The sequence below is a fragment of the Marmota marmota genome, unplaced genomic scaffold, assembly GCF_001458135.2.
Source record: "Marmota marmota marmota unplaced genomic scaffold, marMar, whole genome shotgun sequence".
Taxonomy (NCBI): domain Eukaryota; kingdom Metazoa; phylum Chordata; class Mammalia; order Rodentia; family Sciuridae; genus Marmota; species Marmota marmota.
The window spans coordinates 32,699,012-32,717,662 of record NW_026000229.1 but is presented as its reverse complement, the minus strand read 5'-3'; positions in this window follow the sequence as shown (position 1 = coordinate 32,717,662).

Genomic DNA, 18,651 nt, shown 5'->3' with positions numbered 1-18,651 from the left:
TCTTTTTTTTTTTTTTTTTGCCAAGGGAAAGATACCAAGTCCCTCAGAGAAATATAAACTCTCAAGTATGTTTCTGTGGCTGCTCAATGTGGTTCTTTTTGCAATCTTTTTATCTCTGTACAAATCTTGGTCGGTAGACTGACTCAATTCTTATTAGGAAGGATTCATCCCCTGCCTGGGGAAAACCAGTTTAAATTTGTATATAATAGAAAAGCTTTTATAGTTGATTCAATTGTTAACACAATTTTCTCCAGGATTTGAAAAAGTAAAAAAAAAAAAAATACTTCATGGATACTGTATAATCTACTTTGTTAATTAAATTTGTTCTAAGTCATATTTATACCTTTTTTAAAATAATTGAATGATATTTAATTTTTATCTTAAAAGTTTATATCTTAATAAGTTCCTAAATAAATCCAATTTGACTTAATTCTTACTTGTCTGTTCAGGAATCTCTTCAGCTAGCAGTCACCACTGGGGGATGAGGCAGTTGTAGTTAGAGAGAGCCATAAGTTCACAGGACACTCCATTTTGGCTGACTGTTAGCTTGTGAAACTCACACTCTAGATTTGAACCCAGTCCCTTGTCAGGTCAGGCTCTCTGGGATTCCCTGACTTGATTAAAGGAAAAACACCAGGATTACATTGAGAGCCCCGGGGATCAAGCTCCCTGTTTTTCAATAGTCTACCCTAGATTCTTCTAAAATTTTCTGCATAAATAAGAAGGTGCTTAAGATACTTAAGAGGTAAAGCCAACATTTAAGGCCAAAAGCTTCCTGAAACTCACAGTTGAAACAATGCAGTGGCATTGACCTTGGCATCCCTATACTACAGTTTACCCTGTCACTTCTCTATCTCCACCCAGGTGTAGCCTGAATATATGAGTAAACAGTTATATTGTGGTCAAATGCTAAAAATGAAAATAAATACAGAAGCTAAGAAAAACGTCTATCAGCCCAAGAAAGGGTGTGTGTGTGTGTGTGTGTGTGTGTGTGTGTGTTTCATTTCAGGCCAATGCTAAACTGTTTCCCACAGATAAAGTTGAGATAGTTTGAAGTGTGATAACCTCATGTGTTTAGAAATCACGCTTTGGCTTCAGCAATCTCTGAGGATCCACTGTGTTCCAGCTGCTGCAATAGGCATCATGAGAGATACAAGACACATTAACAAAGCTGTAAAATAAGTCCACAACAGACTACAGCACATTCATTCTCCAAGGGAGTGGCATATTTTATTGACTGTAGTAGTGTTGGGGTAGAAGTGAAGGCCAGGGTCATGCACAGGCCTTGAGCTTCTCACCTTGTGCCTGGGGAAGTCAGTGATCAGCAAATAAGCATAGGCTACTCTTGAGATAGAGAAAGTGACTGGAGAAGCTCAGCTTCCAGGTCTGCTCCCCTCCATAAGTCCAATATTAAATTTTACAGCCAGGCATGGTGGGGCACACCTGTAATCCCAGTGTTTCTGGAGGCTGAGTCAGGGGGATAATGAGTTCAAAGCCAGCCTCAACATCTTAGTGAGGCCCTAAGCAATTCAGTGGGACCCTATCTCTAAATAAAATACAAAAAAGGGTTGGAGGGATATGGTTCAGTTGTTGAGTGCCTCTGGGTTCAATCCTCAGTACCTAAATAAATAAATAGATAGATAAATTTTACCACATTCATTTTTCCAAGGTTTAGGACAGTTTTCCACTTCTGCAAATTTCCTCATGTGCACAATTCTTCCATCAACCCATTCAGGACAATGAATGTTACATTGATTCCTCACCTACAATATGTTCTTTAATTTTCCTTAGTTATTACTCAGTTTCCCCTCTGGAAAGTCAACCTATGCCTAATAATTAGAAAGCAATTTTGGTTGAAGACTATGTTAGGATGTATAAGCCAATGTTAGAGAATGGAGAAGTGTTTTAGGAGACATAGAAGTTTATCTCCTCATCTGTGGCTTTGCTCTGGACATAGTCAGTGGTTAAAAAGCATAATTAGCAAAATCATCATTAATTTTTCACATTCAGGATACATTATCCAAAGGATGAGTTTTGCTGTTGACCATAGATCCTCTGTCAGTTAAGCTCAAAATAAGTATACCTGGATGCTGTTGCTTGCTTTGTACTGTCTTGAGTATGCCTTTAAAATGTACATGATTTTATCCTTCAAGGAATTTGAAAACATCTTTTGGGGAAAAAAAATAACTGAAGAAACAAATCAGAGTACGATAAACAGATTTTATGAGTACATACTTACCTGTGTGGCATAAACAGGTGCTGTGGGCTTTTGGAGAAAGGAGAATAGCATTGATGAGAGAAATTGTGGCAGAGAACCTGGAAAAGTTCTAAGTCATAATTGACCTTGCAGCATGGAATGAATAATGAAGAGCACAGGGAAGTATTCATTCCAGAGGCACAGCAATATCAAAAGGGTTGCCAGAGTATTCGATTTCTCTAAACTAGTGTTATTTCAAAAAAAAATTAAATTTTTTTATTTGTTCTAATCAGTTGGACATGACACAAGAATGCTGTTCAATTCACTGTACACAAATGGAGCACTATTTCTTACTTCTCTAGTTGTACCCAAAATAGGGTCATGCCATACGTGCAGTGATGTCCATCTCATTCCACCATCTTTCCTACCTGCCTGTCCCCTTTCCTCCCTGCTCTTTGCCCCATCCAAAGTTCCTCCACTCATCCTATTCCCCTGACCCCATTGTGGATTAGCATCCTTTTATCAGAGAAAACATTTGGCCTTTGGTATTTTGGGATTGGCTTAGTTCGCTTAGCATGATATTCTCTAACTCCATCCATTTACCTATAAATGCCATAATTTTATTTTCCTTTATTGCTGAGTAATTGGGTATATATACCACAGTTTATTTATCCATTCATCTATTGAAGGGCATCTGGGTTTTTTCCACAGTTTAGCTATTGTGAATTTTGCTGCTATGAACATTGATGTGGCTGCATCACTGTAGAATGCTGTTTTTAAGTCCTTTGGATACAGATCAGAAGTGGGATAGCTGGCTCAAATGGTGGTTCAATTTCAAGTTTTCTGAGAAATCTCCATACTGCTTTGTAGTGTGGTTGTACCAGTTTTCAGTCCTATCAGCAATGAATTCTCACCAACTTTAATTTTTGTTTGTATTCTTGATAACTGCCATTCTGACTAGAGTGAGATGAAATATTAGTTTTGATTTGTGTTTCTCTAATTATTAGAAATTTTTTCATATATTTGTTGATTGAATGTATATCTTCTTCTGAGAAGTGTCTGCTCAGCTCCTTAGCCCATTTGTTTATTGGGTTGTTTGTTTTGGGGGGGTTAATTTTTTGAGTTCTTTATAGAGCCTGGGGATTAGTGCTCTATCTGAGGTGCATGTGGTAAAGATTTGCTCCCAAAATGTAGGCTCTCTCTTCTCCTCATTTATTGTTTCTTTTGATGAGAAGAAGCTTTATAGTTTGAATTCAACTCATTTATTGATTCTTGATTTTATTTCTTGTGCTTTAGAAGTTTTGTTAAGGAAGTTGTGGCCTAATCCAACATGATGAAGATTTGGGCCTACTTTTTCTTCTATTAGTCATAGGGTCTCTGGTCTAATTCCTAAGTCCTTGATCCATTTTCAATTGAGTTTTATGCTTGGTGAGAGATAGGGGTTTAGTTTCATTTTGCTACATATGGATTTCTAGTTTTCCCAGAACCATTTGTTGAAGAGGCTATCTTTTCTCCAGTGTGTGTTTTTGGTAACTTTGTCTAGTATGAGATAACTGTATTTATGTGGATTTGTCTCTGTGTCTTCTATTATGTATCATTGGTCTACATGTTTATTTTGGTGCCAATACGATGCTGTTTTTTAACTTTGTAGTATAGTTTAAAGTCTGGTATTGTGATGCCACTTGCTTAAATTCACTCTTTTTGCTAAGGATTGCTTAGTCTATACTGGATTTCATATTTTTCCAAATGAATTTCATGATTGCTTTTTCTATATCTATAAGGAATGACATTGGAATTTTATTTGGAATCACATTGAATCTGTGTAGCACTTTGGATAGTATGGCCATTTTGACAATATTAATTCTGCCTATCCAGTATCATGGGAGATCTTTCCATTTTCTAGGGTCTTCAATTTATTTATTTAATGTTCTATAGTTCTCATTGTAGAGGTCTTTCCCCTGTTAAATTGATTCCCAAGTTTTCTTTGTTTGTTTGTTTTTTGGTTTTTGAGGTTATTGTGAATGAGGTAGTTTTCCTAATTTCTCTTTCAGAGGATTCAGCATTGATGTATAGAAATGCATTTGATTTATGGGTATTGATTATATATGCTACTACTTTGCTGAATTAATTCACTAATTATAGAAATTTTCTGGTGGAATTTTTGATCCTCTAAGTATAGAATCATGTCATTAGCAAATAATGATGGGTTCTTCTTTTCCTATTCATATCCCTTTAATTTATTTCATCTCTCTAATTGCTCTGACTAGAGTTTCGAGAACTATGTTGAATGGAAGTAGTGAAAGAGGGAATCTCTGTCTTGTTCCAGTTTTTAGTGGGAATGTTTCCAATTTTTCTCCAAAATGATGTTGGTCTTGGGTTTAGCATAGATAGCTTTTATAATGTTGAGCTATTTTTCTACCATCCCTAGTTTTTTTAGTATTTTGAACATGAAAGGGTGCTGTATTTTGTCAAGTGCTTTCTCTGCATCAATTCATAAAATCATATGATTCTTATCTTTAAATATATTGATGTCATGAATTAATGTTTATTGATTACCCTTTATTGAAACAACCTTGCCTCCCTGGAATGAACCCCACTCGATCATGGTGCATTATTTTTTAAATATGTTTTGTATGTGACTTGCCAGAATTTTATAGAGAATTTTTGCATCTATGTTCATCAGGGATATTGGTCTGAAATTTTCTTTCCTTGATGTGTCTGTATCTGGTTTGGGTATCAAGATGATACTAGCCTCACAGAATGAGTTTGGAAGGGTTCTCTTCTTTTCTATTTAATGGAATAATTTGAGTAATTTGAATAAATATTTGTAGGTCTTGTAGAACTCGGCCTAGAATCCATCTGATCCCAGGCTTTTCTTGGTTGGTAGGCATTTGATGGCATCTTCTACTTCCTTGCTTGAAATTGATCTGTTTAAATTATGTGTGCCCTCCTGATTTAGTTTGGGTAGACCATATGCCTCCAGAAATTTGTCAGTGTCTTCAAGGTTTTCTGTTTTAATGGAGTGTAAATTTTCAACATAGTTTCTAGTTGTCTTTTGTATTTCAATAGTGTCTGTCATGATGTTCCCTTTTACATCATGAATTTTAGTAATTTGAGTTTTCTCTCTTCCTCTTTTTGTTAGGGTGTCTAAGGATTTGTCAATTTTATTTATTTTTTCAAAGAATCAGCTTTTTGTTTTGTCAATTTTTTGAATTATTTCTTTTGTTTCAATTTCAGCCCTGATTTTAATTATTTCCTGCCTTCTACTTTTGGTGTTGGTTTGTTCTTCTTTTTTTAGGGCTTTGAGTTGTAATGTCAACTCATTTATTTGTTGACTTTTTCTTCTTTTAATGAATGAGCTTAATACAATGAAATTTTCTCTTAGCATTGCCATCATAGTATCCCAGAAATTTTGATATGTTGTATCGAAGTTCTCATTTACCCTAAGAATTTTTTTGTCTCTTTTCTGATGTCTTCTGTTATCTGTGCATAATTCAGAAGCATATTCTTTAGTGCCCAGGTATTGGAATAGCTTCTATTTCTTATTTTATCATTGATTTCTAATTTCATTCCATTATGGTCTGATAAAATGCAAGGTAGTATCTCTATTATTTTGTATTTTCTAAGACTTGATTTGTGGCATAACATATGGTCTATTTTGGAGAAGAAAGTATTTATTGTCCATGTGCTGCTGAGAAGAAAGTATATTCTCTCATTGATGGATGGAATATTTTATAAATGTCTGTTAAGTCTAAATTATTGATTATTTTATTGAGTTCTATAATTTCTTCAGTTTTTGTTGGGAAGATCTATCCAGTGGTGAGAGAGGTGTGTTAAAGTCACCCATTATTATTGTGTTGTGGTCTATTTGATTCTTGAAATTGAGAATAATTTATTTGATGTAGATAGATGCCCCATTGTTTGGGGGAATGGATATTTACAATTGTTATGTCTTGTTGGTGTATGGTTCCCTTGAGTAGTATGAAATGTCCTTTATCCTTTTTTACTAACTTTGGTTTGATGTCTGCTTTATCTGATATGAGGATGGAAAGCCCTGTTTGTTTATGAGTTCCATGTGAGTGATAACATCTTTTCCCATCCTTTCACCTTCAGTCTGTGGATGTCTTTACCTGTGAGATGAGTCTCTTGAAGGGAGCATATTGTTGAGTCTTTTTTTTAAAAAAAATCCCATCTGTCAGTCTATATTTCTTAATGTATGAGTTTAGGCCATTCACATTCAGGGTTACTATTAAAATGTTTAGTATTCTTAGTCATTTTGGTTTATTTATGGGTTTTAACTTTGCTTGGTTTCTCTTTGATTGGCCTTTCTTTAGTGTAGTTCCTCCCTTTGCTGACTTTTGTTGTTGCTTTTTATTTTCTCCTCATGGAATATTTTGCTAAGAATGTTCTGTAGTTCAGGCTTTCTTGCTGTAAATTCTTTTAAGTTTTATTTATCATGGAAGGTTTTTATTTTGTCCTCAAATCTGAAGCTTACTTCTGTTGGATATAAGATTCTTGGATGGCATCCATTTTTTTTTTTCAATTTGGTATATGTTGTTCCAGGATCTCCTGGCCTTGAGGGTCTGGACTGAAAAATCCGCTGAGATCCAAATTTATCTCCCCCTATGTGTAATTTGATTCTTCTCACTTGCAGCCTTTGAAATTGTATCCTTAGACTGTATGCTAGTCATTTTCATTATAATGTGCCTTGGTGTAGATATGTTGTAGTTTTGTACATTTGGTGCCCTGTATGCCTCTTGTATTTGATTTTCCAATTCATTCTTCATGCTTTGGAAATTTTCTGATATTATTTCATTGAAGAGATTGTATATTCCCTTGGTTTGAAACTCTGTGCCTTCATATATCTGGACAAACTTTAGATTTGGACTTTTGATGTTATCCCATAATTCTTGGATACTATGTTCATGGTTTCTTACCATCTTCATTATGTGGTCAATTTTATATTGCAGATTGTATATTTTGTCTTTATTGTCTGAGTTTCTGTCTTCCAAATGATCTAGTCTATTGGTTATGCTTTCTATTGAGTTTTTTTTTTTTAATTTGGTTTATTGTTTCCTTCATTTCAAGTATTTCTGTTTGATTTTTATTCAAAATCTCTCTTTCTTGAAGTAATCTTTTGCTACCTGTATTTGCTCTCTTATCTCTTTGTTGGAGTAATCGATTTTTACCTGTATTTATGCATTTAGGTCATTCTTTAATCCACAGTTCATTTTAATTATGTACATTCCAAACTCCTTCTCTGATATTTCATCTACTGCACTATCACTGGAGTCTATTGTTATAGTGTCTTGGTTTGCTTGAGGCACTTTACTCCCTTGGGTTTTTTTTTTTTATGTTTTCTATGTGTCTTCCTCTTTTGCAGTGAGGATTTGAGGTTAGGAATACATCACCTTTAAGTTGGAGATGAATATTTACATCACCCAATGCAACTAATATGTAGTCATAAATCAATTAGCTTCTATTTATACACAATTTTGCCACTATAAACAGAAATGACAAATATGGTTATCTTCTATCATGTAGCTAGTAGGTTTGCATAAGGGTGTACAATTTCTAGTGGTGGAGAGAGAGTGAAGTTTCAATTTCATTGATTTCAGCCCTGATTTTAATTATTTTCTGTCTTCTACTTTTGGTGTATATGAGGTAGAATGTGATAATATAGAGATATTAGATTATAGGGTGAGTGAAAGAGGAATCAACAGAAATTAGCTGTTAGCAGGAGAATAAAAAGAGAGAGAGGCAACCCCATGCAAGGCTCTGTCTTGTCTCTTCAACAGGGGGATGACTGTTAGCACACCTAGTAGGGATACCTCCGGAGCAACCAGGCCCACAGGGACCTTGGTGACAGTCTTCCAGGTCCTAGTTGTCCCTAGATGGAAGTGGCCATGTCCCTAGTTGGTGAGGGCAGTAGTATCAAGCCTGTAGGTACCTTGCTGTTGGGCTTCCAGGCCTCAGTTGGTGTCCCAAAATGGAAACTGCCCCAACTAATTGTGGCTGAGGTGCAGTGCAAGTAATCCAAGATGGTGGTAGAGGTGTCCCAAGATGAAGACAACTGCTTTTAGAGAAATATGGGTTGTGTGATGGTGTTGGGCAGCCTGTTTGGTGATGTCATAATGTGGCATGCGGTGCTAAAATGAGCAGCTTCTTCCTGGCCCTGTCTATTGTCCCACAGTGGAGATTACCATGTGGAAAGGGCTATGATGGTGACTGCAGTGTCCCAAGATGGAGGTCGTTTGGGTGCAGTAATATGTTGGTGGATAAAGAACCGCAGCGTGATGTTCCTCTCCACAAAAGCATGGTGGGTTACTGGCTCTACTCAAGGCAGCACACCTCAAAAGAATTTTAAAAAGAACTTGAAAGCAATAATGTTCTTCTGTCTTTGAGGAAGAATGGGAGGCTGTTGGTATCCTTTTTCTTCTCTAAAACTTGACTGCACATAATCAGAAGTCCAGATTGAAAGGAAAGCAAGGAACTGTGAGATGGGAAAGTCTATAAGATAAATTTGGATAATGCAATTACTATTCTAAATTCAATTGGAAAATTAGAATATAGTTCATTTTGGCCATTAGCCATTATTCACAACACTTTGGTTTACTTTAAGTAGTTCTTCAAAAATTGCTTTTCATTGCTATCAAAGAGGATTATTTGAAATTGGTGAACTGAGCCAATAGCTCTTGAAAGTGTTCCAGACTACATAGCAGGCACAAAGGTAAAAAACAGAAACAAAGCAAAAGTCTCATAGAGTTATATCCGCAATTGATGTATTCATCACAGGGGTGCCACACATTTTCAAAACTAATTTTCTAAAAAATATGAAGAAAACTATTTCCCTTTATTTTTCACTTTTCCTTTAAAAAACAACTCTGGGTTGAAATCTACAAAAGCTTAAATGCTATTACTTTTCATAGAAAGATTCTAGAAATTCTTATCTTATGAAGTTCCCACTGATAGATGATAGATATTTCAAAAGTGCTTCTTCTTATGATATTGCATTTCTAATATTTAATTCCTGGAGGATTTATGTGTTTCAGATAATTATTGATATTTCTGAGTGCCAAGACATCTCCAAAGTTGACTAGACTTGAAAATAGGTCTGTGTGTACACTCTGATTCTCATTTATTATGTACCTTTCAAATCAATATTTTTACTTTTCTGTTTTTGTTTACTCTTTTGTCTATTATCAAGTATCAAGTATTAAGTATAATTTCAAGGGATATAAGAGAGGCACTGAGGAATAATTTTGATATTTTAAATTCCTTAGATGCTTTAAATGCAATGCATAATGCTTGAGTAGGTCTTTTGAAAATTAACCAATTCCTTTTAGTATATGAATTTCACAACCAAACCAGTTAATGAGTTTGTATCTAGGGTACATTACTTTTTCTGAAAACTTCTTTTAAAAATGACGGCAAGTACAATATCTAACTATTTGGATTTTTTTTTTCCCATTCACGGATTTAGTAATCCTTGGCAGAGAGAGCTGACTCATGAAATTTGATGGCATCTCATAATAAGTGTATCAAAAACACCTAAAGAAAAGGGCATAGAAGTTTAATCCAAATGTTCACTTTTAGAGAAAAATATTCTAAAAATTTCCAAGATGTCTTTATTTTAAGAAGTCTAATTGACATGAATATGGGGATTCTTTAGAATCATGGTATTCTTATTTACTCACATCATCTGTTAAATGACTACCGAATGTCTCTTATGAACAAAATATTATAAATATGTCCTGGTCCTTTAACTCTTGAAGGTAACTGCATGCTACATTGATTAGCCAGGAATTGTGCTTGTTTTAAATATAGTATGCCATTTATTATTCACCCCTGCCAAACATGAACAATGCTCCCCCCATGGAGCATTACAAGGAAATACTTCATTGGTTTTCAAAGTCTGAAGTCTGGTGGGCTGCATAAGAAATGCAGAAAAGGCTAGTTTCACTTCATTACTGAAGATGTGGATACGTGCATCATGATGGAGAGAGGTGAGCTAAAGTGGCGGAGCTCAACAGGTTCCTGTGTGCTGTAAACTGCAACATAAGGGAAATAAATACTGCACACAGTTCTTTTGGGAAAATGACAAGGGGACCTGATTCCACAAAACAGCACTTTTCTTGAAGCTAAATTTAAAAGATCTAAGGTAGACAAAAAGGGAGAGATGTGTAGGGAATATAAACAAGGCATAACCTGGCTGTATAAAAGTGATATTTGAGAGAGTGCTATGCTACGTCCAGAGATCCAAGCTAAGGGCCGTAAGCCATACCTTTCTATGCCTCTTGTTTTCTAAGAGAAAAGGGTTCCATGCCAGAAAGCTGACAATAGAAGTGTTTGGGAATTCTGTGTTTTTATCCTGAAAATAATATTTAAGAGAAAGGAAAAAAACTGCTTTAAAAAAATCTGTAAGAAGAATTCAAAAGATATATTAGTTTTTATTCTCTTGGGGAATCTTGCCACAGGCTTTAATTAAATATTTCTCCCCCTACACCCACCTTTTATATTTATGGCTAAGAGTGCTTGAGGAAGAATAGGAGTCCACTGAATAGGTCTCAAACTCAGAGCTCTTCTGACACATTTATAAAATGTTAACAGTGGAAATCTGGAAGGGGCTCTAATCTACATAAAACCAGTATATTCACCCTAAGGAAGAGAGGGAACCCAAAGTTAACCATGGTCAGCCTTGGCATCATTATGCCCAGGGAATAAAATCACATTAATATTATCTGCTACAGCCTAGGAAGCTTACAATAGCTATACTCTGAGATCTTAAAAAAAAAAAAAAACTTGTTTAGAATATACGTCATTCACCAAAACAGAATATATGGTAGACCTCAAGGATAGAGAGAGTCCACTGGCAATGTGAGTGCCTTAACCATTTCTTGACATCTTAAATGTTTCAACATGTTAAGCCTTGAAGGGGAGGGGTCAGTTGGTCTCAAATCTGTTGTCCTTATACCTAGACGTTGGTTTGAAAACTGGAGCATTTAAGGCTTTGAAAGAAGAGAATACTTTCCTATCATGACCATGGTTAACATTTATTCAATTCTGGTCCAGTTCTGCTGTGAATGTACAATTCTCTTACTTCTCTGAAAATCGAACTTCCAAAGAATGAAGAAACCAGGAGGTCATTTGGTTGAGATTTACTTAACATCTTGTGTGTGCGTGTGAATGTTCTTGTATACTCGTGTGACTTAGGGGACTGGTGGAAAGGCTCCTTTTGGCACAGTTATCGAAGAAATATGACTAATACAAAGACTGTATATTGCAATCAGTGCTTCAGTGAAGGTATTTGCAGCCCTGTCTGATGTGAGGCATTTCTTATCACTCAAGTGCTGTTACCAGTTTTGCCGGCTTTTGGTGTTACCAACTCCCATCTCTAAGTGTTACCAGCTTAGCCTTTGTGTTCTTCTGCTGATTTTGAGATAGAGATCATGAAGATGCAAGTAGTAAATACCACTTGAGCTAGGCTTTATTTGGGCTTTGGGCTTATGCTTAAATATAAGGGAGACACTACATGGGATAGGGCCCCCAGAGTGCTCTTTGAGGACTCAAGGAGTAAAACTTATGTAGACAAAAAAGGGTAGGCTCCTGCAGGGTACAGTCAGGTGTTTCCCACAGTCCCAGTCCTTCTGCACCCTCTTGTCCATTCTTTGCTCTGGCACATTTTTCTGAGCACATACATTCAGTTCACATGTACATGGCTCATAATGGATGGATGGGGTGTTCATTATCACCATTCTAGGAAGGTCATATATCTGCCAAGTTCAGGCATGTTGCATATGTGAGGGTTGCAGAAAAGCTTTGGGGGAAAAGTCCACAGCTCCTGAACCTGAACTGGTGCAAATATTTTTGAAAGGCTGGTGAGTAGGCTCAGTAGGTGAATCAGGGTCCTCCGTGCTCTGTCTCAGAGTCACTTTGCATAATTATTACTCTTGTATAAATGATGATTCCTATTAGTAGGTGCTAGTTAGTATTTAAAACACTTTCTACACTTTCTTTCTTAAGAGTTCTAACAGCCAATGAACTGGAAACTATTATTAGCATCCCAATTTCATAGATGAGGAAACCAAAGTATAACCAAGTTCAAAAATTTATTCCAAGTCAGAAAGCTTGTATGTAGGAGAAGTCAATATTTGAGCCCTGATTTTAACCACAATAATATCCTGCCTTTTTAATCCTTCAGTCCTTTAATATCTATAGCCTTAGTATCCCTCTTGGATTAGCACCTGTTTCTCCCTGTCCCTTCTTTCTTTGCTTCCCTCCTTCCTTCTTTTCTTCTTTCCACAAATCAACACATTTTCAGAAAGAAATGTATTTATATGTATATGTCTATATTAATATGTTCATGACCCACAAAGTACTGACAAAGAAGAAAATTCTGTGTGTGTTTATGGTATTATCTATTAAAACCTGTGTAACCCCTAGAAGTGGAAATAACTGGCACAAAACAAAAGAGTCTTTAACTGTCCTCAAGTATTTTGACAGAAAGAAAGAAGGGAAGATGGGAGAGGAGAGAGAATTATGGAGGTAGATCAACAAGACTTTGAATTACTTAGGAGTTTCCTAATGTGAATACCAGCCAGGTCCCCTCCAGCATGCTGAATGAACTATAAAAAAATCTCAGAGCAGGTTCATTTCTAGAGGGAACTAACAAGTAATCTGTACTCCCAGGATTCTGTGAGAAAGGAAATATGAAGACCTGGAGCAAAGAGCCAGATGAAACCAAGAGAAATTAATCTTCAAAACCATGGAAGTTTGGGGAGGTTTGCTTTTCAAAAACCAGGAGAGCAGGGTTTGGGCACCTTTCAATGAAGTTCTGGGGCGGAGACACCTACTAAAGCCTTAATTTCCCTTACTGTGTCTCTTCCTTCTTTCCTGCTTGTTTTTCAGTCCCTTTATAGACTTGCCCCTTGCCTTCCTTCTTTTGTTTTTTTTCTTCCATTTTCTTCCTTCTCTCTCACTCTCTTTCTCTGTGTTCCTTTTTGTTCTTTACCAAGTTTGTTTGTTTATCACCAGGGATTAAACCCAGGGGCACTCAACCACTGAGCCATATCCCCAGCCTTTTTTATTTTGAGACAGGTTCTTACTCAGTTGCTGAGGCTAGCTTTAAACTTGTGATCCTCCTGCCTCAGCCTCCTAAGTCTCTCAGATTACAGTTGTGTGCCAAGTGCCTGGCTTCTTTACCAACTTTAATAATTTTTTAAAATTGATTTTAGAAGCACATAAAACATATTTAAAATTTTAAATAGATATTAAAAATAAAGGAAGCTCTGGATTTACTAGTAATCAAGAGAAAGGTTAAAGTCCGTCCACAGTTGTATAGTTTACAGAAAACATTTTACACAGTTATGGTAAAGTTAAGGTCTATATTTGACCGTGAGCTTCCAATTGGCTAAAGTAATAAAGAGAAATTACTGATTATTGGATTCATATTGAACACAAGATAGTAATGCATCATTACTTGAAGTAGATATTTTAAACAATTTTTAAAAAAAATATTAATGCATTAAAATTATACATAATAATGGGATTCATTATGTCATATTCAAACATGTAAATAACATAATTTGGCTAATCTCATTCCCCAATACCTTTTTTTTCCCTTCTCTCCTCCCTCTCCATGATATACTCAATATATTCTACTAATCTTCCTCCCATCATTATTATTTCAATCAGTGCATTAAAAATATATATTTAATTAGGATCCATGTGGCCTGTTCACATACATAAACATAGCATAATTTTGGAGATTCTGTTCTCTCTGGTACTGTCCAAAGCCTTCCTCTCCTCCAACCCGCTGAATCCCCTTTCTCTACTATACTGGTGTCTGTTTTATATCTTTGTGAGATTATGTTGTTTATACTTTTTTCTCTCTCTCTCTAGCTTCCACATGGGAAAGAAAACATTCAACCTTTGATGTTCTGGGTCTGGCTTATTTAACTTAGCATGATGTTCTCCAGTTCCTTCAATTTACCAGCATATGACATATTTTTATTCTTCTTTATGGTTCAATAAAATTTCATTGTGTGTGTGTGTGTTTGTGTGTGTGTGTATTACACTTTCTTTATCTATTTATCTGTAGATAGGCACTTAGGCTATTTCCATAACATGGCTATTGTAAATTACATTTCTATAAATACTGGTATGCATGTATCCCTAGAGTATGCTGATTTTAGTTCTTCTGGATACATACCAAGGAATAGGATACCTGAGTCATATTGTGATTGCATTTCTAGACTTTTAAGGAATCTCCATACTTTTTTTCAAAAGTGGTTGTACTAATTTGCAGTCTCATAAACAATGCATAAATGTACCTTTTCCCTCATATTCTTACCAGCAATTATTGTTTTTGTATTCTTGATGGTTGCCATTCAAATTGATGTGGGATTAAATTTCATTGTAGTTTTGATTAACATTTTCCTGATTGAGAAGCATTTTTTTCAAATGTTCACCATTTGTGTTTCTTATTTTGAGAAATGTCCTTTGAATCTTTTGTTAATTTCTTGATTGAGTTATTTGTATTTCTGGTGTTTCATTTTTTGAGTTCTTTATATATCGTGGATATGTATATCCTGTCAGAAGAGATGCAGGCAAAATTTTTCTCTCAGTTTGTAGTCTCTCTTTCTCACACTTTTAATTATTTCCCTTGCTATGCAAAAGCTTTTTAAGACTCAAATCAACAAAATAAGAGATGAAAAAGTAGATATTACCACAGGAATATTTGAGTTCCAGAGAATCATTAGTACTATTTTGAAAACTTATATTCCAATAACTTGAAAATCTAGAAGATATTGACAAATTTCCAGACACATGTGAAAAATCTAAACTGTACCAAGAGAATACAGAAAACCAAACAGACCAATATCAGATAGCAACAGTTTTGAAGCCTTCCAACAAATAAAAACCCAGGACCAGATGGTTTCTCAGCTTAGTTCTCCCAGCCCTTTAGGGGAAAGAAAATACCTGGATGCCAATCCTCCTCTAAGTATTACATAAAATGCTAAGGGAAAGAAGACTCCTAAATTTGTTCTATAAAGCCAGTATTCCTGAATACCAAAACCAGATAAAGACAAATCAAGGGAAAAATATATTATGGAACAATATCCCTGATCAACATAGATGCAAAAATCCTTCATAAAATATTAGCAATTCACATTCAAAGAACATAAAGAAAATTATAAATCATGATCAAGTTGGCTTCATCCCAGGGATGCAAGGTTGGTTGAACATACACAAATAGATGAGTGGAATTCATCACAAATAAAATTGAGGACAAAAATCACATGGTCATCTCAATAAATGCATTAAAACCCTTCAAAAAAATTTAGTACTCATTCATGATAAAAACTTGTAGGAAAACAGAGACAGATGAAATTTATTTTAATATCATCAAGGCTAAATAAGACAAGCCCCAATATAGCATCTCAAATAAAGAACAAAACTCTCACCACTCCTATTCAATACACTTTTTGACACTCTAGCCAAAGCAATCAGGCAAAAGAAGCAATTTAAAGATATATGACTAGGACAAGAAGAAGTCAAATTATCTCTGTTTGGTGATGACATGATCCTACATCCAGAAGACACACACACACACACACACACACACACACACACACACACTTACCAGAAGACTTCTAGAGAAGATTAAAAAAATTCAGCAAATTATCATGATATGACATCATCATTTGCAAAACAAAAACTATATACAAATAATGAATCTGCTGAGAAAGAAATCAGGAAAACAATTCCATTCATGTTATCTTCAATAAAGAAAAGAAAGAGGAAAAAACTGGAAATAAATCTAGCCAGAATATGAAAGACCTCTACAACAAAAAGCATAGAACACTGAAAAAAGAAATTGAAGATCTTAGAAGATGGAAAGTCTTCCCATGTTCTTGAATAAGTAGAATCAATGTTGTCAGAATGTCCATATTACTGAAAGTATTATACAGATTTAATGTAATTACCATCAAAATACCAATAACATTCTTCATAGAACCAGAAAAATACAGCCTTAAAATTCATTTGGAAGAAAAAAAAGATGCATAAGAGCCAAAGCAATCCTTAGCAAGAAGAACAGTACAGGAAGCATCACAATACCTGATCCTAAATTATAATATAGAGTTGTAGTAACAAGGACAGCATATTGGCATAAAAACAAACACGAAGGCTAATGGAATAGAATAGAAGACACAAAGAAACAAATATACACAGACACAGTCATCTAATCCTTGGCAAAGGTGCCCAAAACTCATTGTAGAAAAGAGCCTCTTTAACAAATGGTCCTGAGAAAACTGAACATTCACATATTCATAGAGAAATGAAACTAGACCCCTACCTCTCTCCTTGAACAGAAATCAATTCAAAGTGTTTCAAAGACCAGAAACATTGTTCCTGCTAGAAGAATATATAGAGTCAACATTTCTACATATCCATAGAAACTCAGAGTTCCTTATCAAGACCTCAAAACCTGGAGAAATAATACACTTTATTTTTTTGTACTTTCCTTAGCAGAGGTTTGTTTATAGAAAATTGCAAAAATATTCTTATTTGCTCCAGCAATATGGCAAAAATCCAATGCTTCCTTCTATGTTTTGTCATGTTGATGAAAATGAATAGCCTCTTACATTTTGGATGAAGATCTCTGTCCTCATGCATGTCCCAGCCTATCCCTGATCATAGGGCCAGGGAAAACAGATATTCTTTTTGTTGGAAAGCTTTGTTTTCTTAGGATGTGTGACTACCTTTTCCCCTATCAGTTTTTTTTTTTAGGAAGCAATGGATCTGTTGATTACATATTTAAAATTTCAATATGAAGATTCTTTATTGGAAAACCATTCAATGACAAACAACATTGAAAGAACAATTGTGAGTGTTCCTTACAGTGACTACCTAGGTTCTCAGTCTGCACCTGGAAATAAAGTGCATATTGTTTTAGATATTTAGAAGCCAAAGTCGTCACTTGCACAGTGAGAAAATTCGGGAAGCAATGAATTTCATCAATATTTTCTTTAAAAAAGCAACAAGATTTAGATTCTCGCATGAGCTTTCTATAAAGCCATTATACTTGAGTGCTAGGTAATATTGCCAGCACAGCACTTTTTGATGGTTTATGGGAATTCTCTACAATCTTAAATTCTTTCAACTTAAATTGCACTTCAAAGTTTCATTCATATCCAGTAAAAATGATATAGTTAAGTTTTCAACTAGGAATGAATTATTCATTAACACTGATAATGGTGTTAGTACTCAACCAAGGAGCTATAACATTAGCATAAAGATTTCCCTGTGCCACATTAATTGTTAAAATTGAAAACAAACACAAAGGGTATTGAGTCAGAGATCTTTTCTGTTAAATTAAATAAGCTAAAGTCTTTTGTTTTAACCTTTACATTAGATTTTTAGTCATGCTTTGTGGGGTGTTAGAAAACTCTCCATCTTATTTATTAAAAATATTACTGTAAGAAATATGCCCTTATGCTGCCTTAAATATAGGGTGGTAGTTTGTATTTTATTTTTAGTCTTAGTATAAATTTTGTGAGAATTTTCTGGGAAAAATGTGTGTATTTTTACATCTTTTCATTCATTTTATTCCTCAAAGATGTTGATTTGCAAGTGGTGGCTTACAAATACATTGATTGAAATTTATAAGAGAAACAACATCAAATAGTGATTTGTCCAATGAAGATATTCAGATGGAAGCATACAAAATGAATCATTGATTCAAAACACCATAATTTATTGCTTAATATGTGCCAAATATAACATTAGACAGTGTGAGAAATGAAAAGATAAGTATGACATGATTTATGTCTGTTTTAATCAGCTTTTTTATCACTATGATCAAAAGAACTGACAAAAACAAATTGGAGGAGGAACATTTTATTTTGGCTCATGGTTTCAGAGGTCTCAGTCCAGAGATGGCCAACACCATAGGGCTGGGTTTGAGGTGAAGCAAAACATCATGTTGGAAGAATGGGGCAGAGGAAAACAGCTCAGGACCTAGGAAGAAGAAAACAGAGAAAGAAGGCTCCACTCACCAGGAACAAATTATAAACCCTAGAGGAGATAGGCACACCCCCAGTGACCTATCTCCTTTAGCCATATCCTACCTGCCTTCATTTACCATCCAGTTAATACATATCAGTGAATGAATGCACTGATTATGTTAAGTCTCTCATAACCCAATTATTTCACCTCTGAAAATTCTTGCATTATCTCACACATGAGCTTTCATGGGTCACATCATATCCAAATCATAAGAATTCCCTTTAAAAAATCAGAATTTCTTTGGGAGGAAAAGTCAATAAAATAAGATGCGAATTCCAGAAGAAGAATCAGCTTACAAGTTTACTTACAGAAAGTAAGAGAGGTATGGAGGGAAGGAGAGAGAGAGAGAGAGAGAGAGAGAGAGAGAGAGAGAGAGAGAGAGA